Here is an 11,691-nt window from a genome sequence, read left to right as displayed (position 1 = left end):
CCATACCCCCCCCACACACACACACACACACACACAGAGCTCCATTTTTCTATTACAGAGCTTCACATCGCCAAATAACGAAAAGAAATGTATTGCATATTAGTTACTGATTTACCTCAATAACTGAACAGAAAGGGCAATACTGATACAGTACACGTGTACTGCCATTCATAGAATTGGTGTCTTCTTATGTGGCAGATGGATTTTTGTCAGGAGACAGTGCCTAGTTTCCACTGCTATCTTCACACACTGTAGTCCTGCATTTAAATCCTTCACAGAAAGTTCTCTAATACATTTAATGTCATTCATTTGGATTTCTGGATTTATTAATATCTAGTCATTTATAGGTAAATAGACACTGAATACTTAGGAAATTATTTGGGGATCAACCATTCATTTGTTTTATTTACATTTGTTATTAATTCTGAGTCATTTATTTAGATGTATTCATTTATTTACACTCAGTCGTCCACATCTATTCACCCATCCATTTATTCATTCATTCTTTTTTTTCACATTCAGATTCATTTATTCATTTAAATTGGCATCCTTCTATCAATCAGTTGTTATTATTCAGTTATTTACATATAGTTGTTTGAATTAATTTATTCTTTCAGATTCATTCATTTATCCACATTCTATTTATAGACATCTACATTTGTCCTATAACTCCTATTCATCTAATCATTCATTCATTTACATTTAGTTGTTTAAAGCTATTCATTCATTTATTCATTCTGATTCATTTGCATAAATTAATTCAGTCACTGGAGCTAACTTGATCTTGTTAATATTCATATTCATTTCTACGTTTTCTTACAGATTTTTTTCACATCCAGTCTGGGCCTTTGAGCAGATGTATACATTGGCAGTATTGGTTGAAGGATACCTTTGACAGAAGTCTTAGGGATATGCTGCTATATATTCACACACTGGTATATGTGGACTATTATTGTCGGATTACTCTGCTTAGAAAAGCAACTTTACTTTTCTACTGTATACAATTAAAAAGGCTGCATAGGTATTTATGCCAAATGAAAGGCTCAGAAACAATGTGAACAGAGCTGTCATTGCTTCTTTGATTTATTTGTAAACATTTGTCATAATGCAGTTCTTCTTTTCCTCATCACCTTGTGCTTACATCTGCGTATTGTCTAATACTCCAATCCCCATAAATAGATTTGCTTCTTAAACGAGTTCCCATCCTATATGACCCAAGAGTGCCCCCTATTGTAGCTCCGGGTGTCAGATACATCATTAATTCACCACTAATGTCTTCATTATCGAATCTCATCAATACACCAAACTAAAAATGGCTGGACCTGATGGGGTTAACACAAGGAGGCTTCGATGTAATGCTCCAGGACAGATATGGATTATTCCCCTCATATATCAGCAGTGACACACTAGAACATTGCTTGTTTGGATTGTCAGGACGCATTGTGACCGCTGTCATATTCCGCAACATTCTCGCTGCTACATCCTGTCTTTTATATTAACTACAAAGAAAAGCTTCTTCTACCTGTTTGTGTTTTGACTTCACAAAAATGGATTATGAGAATACAAAAGGAAAAACCCTTTACATCCCATGTAGCCGATACATTGCTTTCTCCACGCTGCTGACCTCCTTTTACTGATGTTAAGCAGTTTTAACATCCAACTTTGCAGATATAGATTTTCTTTGGACACATTTTCTCTTGTGAAATAATCTCAGAAGAGTTTCCAATGCATAATGTATTGTCTGGTGAAATATTCTGAATATTCATTGATGAGCATTTCTACTTTAAATCTCTTAATATTCTATTCGGCTAGAGTTATATTGAGAACTGAGAAACAACTGCAGTGCCCAGCACACCAAATATGGTTTAACATGTGAAATGTATCTATGTAATCTATATAAACTGTATTGAGGTACTGGCAATAAATGCTCTGAGCAAGAAGATTAGAATAAATAGTCTAGAGAAATTCTGAAGTCCTTGGAATTATTGAAAGACACGGAAAAAGGGAACGTAACAGTGCTGACTCATGAAGGCAATACTGTTTTTATGCCATATTATGGCTTTGTACCGCCTATTGGGAAGTTCTATGCTCAGAATTCTTCTTCGTTATCTGAAGTAGAGAAGTGCAAAATAAGTTTTGGTGACCATACATCTAAAATCATTCAATACTACTGTCAGGATCCGGGCTAGCGGCTGGTGATGACACTGGAGGTGGATCCCCTGTACCAGAGAGGCGATGACGCGGGCCGTACTGGGGAATCGGTTCTAAGCAGTTACTGGTGTTCACCAGAGCCCGCCGCAAAGCAGGATGGACTTGCTGCGGTAGTAACTACCAGGTCGTGTTCCCCAGTAGCGACTCGACCTCTCTGGCAGCTGAGACTAGCGCGGTACACAAGGACTAGACAGAGGCGAGGTCAGACGTAGCAGAAGGTCAGGGCAGGCAGCAAGGTTCGTAGTCAGGGGCAACAGCAGAAGGTCTAGGTACACAGGCTTGGGACACAGTATAACGCTTTCTCAGGGCACTAGGCAACAAGATCCGGCAAGGAGAGGAAGGGGAAGTGGGTTTTTATACATTAGGGCGTGATTGGGCCAGGCACCAATTAGTGGTGCACTGGCCCTTTAAATTTAAGCAAGTCGGCGCGCGCGCGCCCTAGGGAGCGGGACCGTGCGCGCCGGGAGGAAGCAGACGGGAGCGAGAGGTGAGAGAGACGGGGCGCAATCCGAGGGCGGACACGAGCCGTGCCTCGGATCGCGTCCCCTCCGTGGACCAGAGAGCAGCGCTCGCGGTCAGCAATGCCGACCGGAGCGCTGCAGCCAGAGGAACGCCGTGAGCACTCCGGGAAGGCAGCGGCACGCGGAGCGCTCGGCGTGACAGTACCCCCCCTTTGGTCTCCCCCTCTTCTTGGAGCCGAGGAATCTGTAGATGAGTTCTTTGTCTAGAATATTGTCCTCTGGCTCCCAAGACCTCTCCTCGGGGCCACAATTTTCCCAATCAACAAGAATTTTTTTTTTACCTCTGACAAACTTTGAAGCGAGAATCTCTTTAACCGAGAAGACGTCAGAGGAGCCCGAGACAGGAGCAGGAACGGTGACCTTGGGAGAAAAGCGGTTAAGAAAGAGAGGCTTGAGGAGGGAAACATGAAAGGAGTTAGGAATACGAAGAGAAGGAGGAAGATGAAGCTTGTAAGAGACAGGGTTGATTTGACTTTTGACCCTGAATGGAACGAGGTAACGTGGACCCAGCTTGTAGCTAGGGACACGGAAGCGAATATATTTGGCAGAGAGCCACACTTTGTCACCAGGGGCAAAGACAGGAGGAATTCTTCTCTTCTTGTCCGCGTGTTTCTTCATACGAGAGGAGGCCAGCGAGAGCAACCTCTGAGTCTCCTTCCAGATAGAGGAAAAGTCCCGGGTCAAATCATCTACGGCAGGGACTCCAGACGAAGTGGGGATAGGGAGGGGGGGAAGTGGGTGACGGCCGTACACCACAAAGAATGGAGACTTGGCGGATGACTCAGAGTCTTTGAAATTGTACGAAAATTCGGCCCAGGGTAACAGGTCAACCCAATCATCTTGGCGGGAGGAGACAAAATGTCGCAGGTAGTCACTCTCTCCACTTGTCCATTAGATTGCGGGTGGTAGGCGGAGGAAAAATTTAATTTAATCTTTAATTGGGTGCAGAGTGCTCTCCAGAATTTCGAGACGAATTGAACGCCTCTATCGGAGACGATATGCGTAGGCAGTCCGTGGAGACGAAAAATTTGCAAAAAAAAATGCTTCGCCAATTGTGGCGCAGAAGGAAGGCCAGGGGGAGGAACGAAATGGGCCATTTTGGAGAATCGATCAACGACCACCCAGATGACAGTGTTGCCATGGGATACAAGAAGGTCAGTGACGAAGTCCATCGCTATGTGTGACCAAGGCTGTTCGGGAACTGGCAGAGGAAGAAGAAGACCCGCGGGTCTTTGGCGAGGAATTTTATCACGTGCGCAGACAGTACAGGAGCGTACGAAGTCAGTTACATCTTTTTCAAGGGAAGGCCACCAATAGTGTCTGGCAATCACCTGAGTGGATTTTTTGACTCCAGCGTGACCTGCCAGGTGGGAGGAGTGACCCCATTTGAGAATCCGGAGGCGAAGTGGAGGGACAAAGGTTTTTCCTGGAGGAACTGGTGCCAGGGAAGCCGGAGCAGAAGAGATCAGACACTCAGGGGAAACGATGTGTTGAGGAGCGATTTCTGCCTCCGTGGCATCAGTGGAACGAGAAAGGGCATCCGCCCTGACATTCTTGTCTGCAGGACGAAAATGTATCTGGAAATTAAAGCGAGCGAAGAACAATGACCACCTGGCCTGGCGAGGATTGAAACGCTGGGCGGACTGCAGGTATGACAGATTTTTGTGGTCAGTGTAGATGGTGATCGGGTGGAGAGACCCTTCCAGGAGATGCCTCCACTCCTCGAGTGCCATTTTAATGGCCAGCAATTCTCGGTCACCAATAGCGTAATTTTTTTCAGGAGGGGAAAATGTTTTAGAGAAAAAACCGCAGGTGACGTTTTTCCCTTTAGCATTTTTCTGAAGAAGAACCGCTCCGGCTCCAACTGAAGAGGCATCCACCTCGAGGAAGAATGGCTTCAGAGGATCAGGCCTGGTCAAGACTGGTGCGCAGGCGAAGGCGACCTTAAGACGAGTAAAAGCTTCTTCTGCTTGGGAAGGCCAGGATCTCGGATTCACATCTTTCTTGGTCAAGGCCACTATGGGGGCCACAATAGTGGAGAAGTGGGGGATAAACTGACGGTAGTTATTAGCGAATCCGAGGAAGCGCTGGATAGAGCGAAGTCCAGAGGGGCGTGGCCAATCCAAGACTGCGGAGAGCTTATCGGGGTCCATTTGAAGACCCTGTCCAGAGACCAGATATCCTAGGAAAGGAAGACAGGTACGTTCAAAGAGGCATTTCTCAATTTTGGCATAGAGATGGTTAACTCGGAGGCGCTGGAGCACTTGGCGAACATGGAGGCGGTGTTCCTCCAGGTTGGAGGAGAAGATTAGAATGTCATTGAGATAGACCACCACGCAGGTATACCACAAGTCCCGGAAGATCTCATTGACAAAGTCTTGGAAGACTGCGGGGGCGTTGCAAAGACCGAATGGCATGACCAGGTATTCGAAGTGACCATCTCTAGTGTTAAAAGCAGTTTTCCACTCATCTCCTTCACGAATTCTGATGAGATTGTACTCGCCCCTGAGGTCAAGCTTGGTAAAAATCTTTGCTCTACGCAGCCGGTCAAAGAGTTCCGAGATGAGTGGCAGAGGGTAGTGGTTCTTTATGGTGATCTTATTGAGCCCGCAGTAGTCAATACAAGGGCGTAGCGACCCATCCTTCTTGGCAACAAAGAAGAATCCTGCTCCAGCAGGAGAAGAAGACTTCCTGATGAAACCTTTTTTGAGATTCTCCTGAATATATTCCGTCATGGCCTCCGTTTCAGGAGCGGAGAGAGGGTAAATCCTGCCACGGGGCGACGTGGTCCCAGGGAGCAAGTCAATAGGGCAGTCGTAGGGCCTATGTGGTGGTAGGACCTCTGCCTGTTTTTTGCAAAAGACGTCAGAAAAGTCTTGATAGGCCTTTGGAAGACCGAGCAAAGGAGAAGCAACAGAAACTTGGCTGGTGGGAAGCGACTGAAGGCAGCGAGAGTGGCAGGAAGAACCCCAGGATTTTATGTCCCCCGTGGTGCAGTCAAGGGTAGGAGAATGCCGCTGGAGCCAGGGTAAGCCAAGGAGGATGTCTGAGGTGCAATTAGGCAGGACAAAGAACTCAATCCTTTCTTGATGGAGAACCCCCACGGTCATGCGTACGGGGGCCGTGCGGTAACGCACGGTAGAATTCAGGTGTTCTCCGTTAACTGAGGAAATGTAGAAGGGCTTGACTAGACGGATAACAGGGATGTTAAACCGGTTAATGAAGGAGGCTTTTATGAAATTTCCAGTTGAACCAGAGTCCAAGAATGCCTCCGCAGAGAAGGAGGCTTTATCAGCTGGAGAAATCCGCACAGGAATAGTCAGGCGTGGAGAGGAAGAATTTACACCCAGTGACGCCTCTCCCACGATCAATAGGTGCGAGCGTTTCCCTGACGCTGAGGACAAATGGGACAGTCCTTTAGGAAATGTTCAGAGCTCGCACAGTATAGGCATAAGTTCTCGTTCCTCCGGCAAATCCTCTCTTGCTGGGTCAGGCGAGACCGGTCCACTTGCATAGCCTCCTCAGCGGGAGGCACAGTAACAGGCTGCAAAGGATGCTGGAAGAGAGGAGCCAGGCACGGGTATTGCCTGGTGTGAACGAGATCTTTCTCCTGGCAGAGCTCCTGACGTCTCTCAATGTAGCGTATATCAATGCGGGTAGCCAGGTGGATTAGTTCAGTCAGGGAGGAGGGTATCTCTCGTGCGGCCAGACAATCCTTGATATGGCTGGATAAACCTTTTTTAAAGGTCGCGCAGAGAGCTTCATTGTTCCAGGCCAACTCAGCGGCCAAAGTCCGGAATTGTATGGCATATTCGCCCACGGTTGAGTCTCCTTGGACAAGGTTCAGTAAAGCAGTTTCTGCGGATGAGGCACGGGCAGGTTCCTCAAAGACACTGTGGACTTCAGAAAAGAAGGACTGGACTGAGGCAGTGGCAGGATCGTTGCGGTCCCAAAGCGGCGTGGCCCAGGCCAAGGCCTTCCCGGAAAGTAGACTGATGACGAACGCCACCTTAGACCGTTCAGTGGGGAATTGGTCAGACAACATCTCCAAGTGCAGGGAGAATTGAGACAGGAATCCCCGGCAATTTTTAGAGTCCCCGTCAAACTTGTCTGGGAGAGACAGACGGACTCTAGTGGAAGAAGCAGCAGCTCGGAGAGGAGGAGATGCTGGAGCTGGCGGTTGAGGCTGTGGAGGCAGGAGCTGTTGAATCATGGCGGTCAACTGCGACAGCTGTTGTCCTTGTTGAGCAATTTGCTGGGACTGCTGGGCAACCACAGAGGTGAGATCAGCGAGGCTTGGCAGCGGTACCTCAGCGGGATCCATGGCCGGATCTACTGTCAGGATCCGGGCTAGCGGCTGGTGATGACACTGGAAGTGGATCCCCTGTACCAGAGAGGCGATGACGCGGGCCGTACTGGGGAATCGGTTCTAAGCAGTTACTGGTGTTCACCAGAGCCCGCCGCAAAGCAGAATGGACTTGCTGCGGCAGTAACTACCAGGTCGTGTTCCCCAGTAGCGACTCGACCTCTCTGGCAGCTGAGACTGGTGCGGTACACAAGGACTAGACAGAGGCGAGGTCAGACGTAGCAGAAGGTCAGGGCAGGCAGCGTGGTTCGTAGTCAGGGGCAACAGCAGAAGGTCTAGGTACAAAGGCTTGGGACACAGTATAATGCTTTCTCAGGGAACTAGGCAACAAGATCCGGCGAGGAGAGGAAGGGGAAGTGGGTTTTTATACATTAGGGTGTGATTGGGCCAGGCACCAATTAGTGGTGCACTGGCCCTTTAAATTTAAGCAAGTCGGCGCGCGTGCCCTAGGGAGCGGGACCGCGCGCGCTGGGAGGAAGCAGACGGGAGCGAGAGGTGAAAGAGACGGGGTGCAATCCGAGGGCGGACACGAGCCGTGCCTCGGATCGCGTCCCCTCCGGGGACCAGAGAGCAGCGCTCGCGGTCAGCAATGCCGACCGGAGCGCTGCAGCCAGAGGAACACCGTGAGCGCTCCGGGAAGGCAGCGGCACCCGGAGCGCTCGGCGTGACAACTACATTTGCCCTGCAGAGCTTCCACAGACTGTAGCCTTACATGTTGGATATTGAAACGAAAGACTCACCATGTAATGTCTGGATGGGGCAGATGTTAGCAGGTCTCTGCATCTCTGCTTGGATGATAGAAGGGATGAACTCTCTCTATGGGATCTAAATGACCAAATATGGCAAACGGGCATTTTCATGAGACATCACTAATATATGTAATCATTCAAGGGCTATTTCAGGACACAAAACGCCAATCCTCCAAACCTCAATGTAAAAAAACCTTCAATAAACTTCTACTGTTTAAAAAAAAAAAAAACTCAATGTAAAGTCATTAAAGGGATACTCTGCCCATAGACATCTTATCCCATATCCAAGGTATGTGACCCACTTGATCTCTCCTGCAGCCCCCCAAGTCATCAGCTGTACGGAGCTAAGTTTGCTCCGCCCCCTCATGACTTCACATCCCACCCCCTTAATGCAAGTCTATGGGACGGGCGTGGCAGCCGTTGCGCCCCTTCCGTAAACTTGTATTAACTGGGTGAGGCTTGTTGTCACAAGGGGGCAGGGTCGTGACATCCCGAACCGCCGCCCCTGTATCGACCCATCAATAAGAAAATAGAAGTGCAAATAGGCACATTGCTAAATAGGGCTAGACATCAACATTCCAGGTGTACCTTTATAATCTCTATTGTCCTTTCTGAGATAAAAGCCTTTTTGTTATTATTAAAGTTAAACGAGCTAAGAGACAACACCAAACCTGTATTTGATCCGTACATTAGGTGGTTTGCGGCACTTCAAACTTTCGAACATTGCCAGGTACGGCTTGCGCAAACTTGCCAATATTGAGGCTGAGCTGTGCTTGCAGCTGACAGCAATGAGTACAGCTCAGACCAGCAAAGAAGGAGTTAAGCTGATGAGGGAAGGGTGTACATACATTACACAACCATCTATATGGCTGTATACTATATACAGGCCTCTTCTTGTGTAGCTCATCCCCCTAATGATGTCATTGCTCGAGGCGGGGGTACACAAGTAGAGGCCTGAACCAGTGACAAGAAGGTAAACATCATTTTCTTCACTGTATACAACATACAGCTCTTTAGATGGCTGTATAATATATGCATTCCTCCTCCCCCCCAAGGAGTTACCTAGCGATGCTAGTTAACTTCTTCCTTGCTGGGCTCAGCTCAGCAACATGTTACAATAAACCAGAGGATTTGCTGTTTTACTGTGACAAAAGAGTTAAGATGTGCTGCATGGCAGCACAACTTAACCCTTTTACTGCCAAACACTTTCGCAAAGCTTTCTCAACTCTAGTTATTATGTACATTAAGCTAATTCCCCAGCACAGCAAGAACCATAGTAAGTCCAGCCCATGCCCTCTTAATCAAGAAGAAAGCAAAAAACAACAGGATGCACTTCGTAGTGTATTACCTCAGGACCAATGGTAATGCTATGTAAATGTGAACTGTGCTTACCAAGGATGGTTGAACTGGAAACCAAGAACAACAATGGGATAGCATATGTAGAAGATGGGGGTCTCTGCAGCCACTCCACACCAGCAAAAAGCATTTGAAAAACGATTCTTCCTCCAAGACCACGGCGGGATAAAACAGGCACTGAGACCAGGATAAGATAAGGGTGTGGGTAATAAAATTCCTGTATCTTATCCTGGTCTCAGCGCCTGTTTTATCCCACCGTGGTCTTGGAGGAAGAATCGTTATTCATATGCTCTTAATCAAGTGGATGCCAGACAAAGGGGGTAGGCAGGTCCACTTTTAACATTTTCAGTAATTTCCATAGTTTCCATATACCATTCACTGACCCGAAATGTGACATTTGTAGCTCTTAGCCTATGGTTCTGACCTGTAGGTAAGCTTCAGCTTTCTGGTTGAGCATGCTCAGTTGCAGCATTAGGGGCTTATTTGTCCACAAAACAGCAGATTATGTGAATTAGTAACTGATGTGGGAGGCATCAGTTATAGAGAAGGCTGTAAGTAACTTATTGGTAGATCATAGATCTCCAGTATATGAATCTGACAGAACTTCAAATGCATTAATAGGCATAAAGATTATGGGCCACATATTTGGCACATGAAATGCCGCACAAGCCCTTTCTTGCGACTTTTGGCTGTAAGCAAAGCTACACACAATCTTACAAAGTAAATTTCAGTTTTCGCTTTTCTGTGGTAACGGATTTATCAAGTGCTAATGTTGCATAAAATGTCCCAAACCCCTCCTAAACACTGCACCAGCTGCAACTATTTGTGCAAAAAAAGTTGCAGAAAGGGGAGGAATCCTGCAAAATGGTGTTCTGAAGTTATTTATAGTTTTTTGCTAGTGTGCACCAAATTTTTTCAACCCACTATGATAGTATGATTAATATGTTAATATGTTGCACATAAGCAAAACCAAAGCAAAAAATAAACTTTAAAACACAATTTCTAAAGACAACAATGATAAATCTCCCCCTATGTGTTTAAAAAAACTAAATAAAATACACAGTTTTTTTTTTTCTTAGCACTTATGCAGCTATCTTTAAGAACAGACCAAGAAAATTCTAAGAGAGCCTGCAGAATAGTGGAATAATTGTAATTCGCGTGTAGCCTTTGCATTTCTACATTTGGTAATAACTGTCTCAGGGCTTTTTTCACATTAAATAATTTTTATTTTATTACAGCGAGTGGCAAGAAGTCAAAATCTAGTTTTACCTATTTAGTAAATTAATACACTTCTCCTGTGCCATTTATTAAGTCTTTGAGATTAAATTCACTTAGGCGCTGATGTAACATTGATAAATGTAAAATATCACAGCTACATCAAAATGCGATGTTATACGTCCTCCATTAGAAGATGTCTTCATGTAGTATATTTAAATACAGACCTGGGGGCTAAGAGTGATGGTAGTCCCAATTTCCATTATCATTCATCAATTTTCTATAAGACATATTACCTCACATCATGTCTGGAGCCTATGAAAATGCTTAAGAGACAGTATAAGCAAAATTGGCGCAGGATTCCCCCTGTCACGTCTTTGATTTGCTGTCAAGCTCCACTTAAAGGGGTACTCCGGTAGAAAACATTTTTTTTTTTTTAAATCAACTGGTGTCAGAAAGTTAAACAAATTTGTAAATTAATTCTAATAAAAAATATTTACCCTTCCAGTACTTTTAAGCAGCTGTATGCTACAGAGGAAATTCTTTTCTTTTTAAATTTCTTTTTTGTCTTGTCCACAGTGCTCTCTGCTGACACCTGATGCCCGTATCAGGAACTGTCCAGAGCAGCATAGGTTTGCTATGGGGATTTTCTCCTGCTCTGGACAGTTCCTGATATGGGAATCAGGTGTCAGCAGAGAACACTGTGGACAAGACAAAAAATAAATTTAAAAATAAAAGAATTGAGTCTGTAGCATACAGCTGCATAAAAGTACTGGAAGGGTAAAGATTTTTTAATAGACGTAATTTACAAATCTGTTTAACTTTCTGGCACCAGATGATTTTAAATAAAATGTTTTCCAAGGGAGTACCCCTTTGACACCCTGTACTATGTATAAAAACATACAGCAGCAGATTTATCAACGGTATAAACAAATCTTTTATGACTTATGACTCTTATGATTTTTTTTTTAATGACTCTTATGGTTAGAGCTCAAACTAGCCCGTTAAAGTATTGATCACTAATGGAGATGTAGCTATCAATGGTGAATTGGATGGATTCTTGCTCCAAAGTTTTTATAGCTGCTATTTATTTCCCCCACAGACCATGTGCCAGAAAACTAAAACTACTGACAGGTGAAGTGAATAGCATTGTTTCCTGTCAAAATGTGAGATATATTAGGAAACATGTGAACAGTCAGTTCTTGAACTTGATGTGTTGGAAGCAGAAAAAAAGGATCTGAGCAACTCTGACAAGGGTCAAATTGTAATGGCT

The sequence above is a fragment of the Hyla sarda genome, chromosome 6 (genome assembly GCF_029499605.1).
Source record: "Hyla sarda isolate aHylSar1 chromosome 6, aHylSar1.hap1, whole genome shotgun sequence".
Lineage (NCBI taxonomy): Eukaryota > Metazoa > Chordata > Amphibia > Anura > Hylidae > Hyla > Hyla sarda.
This window is presented reverse-complemented; position numbering follows the sequence as displayed.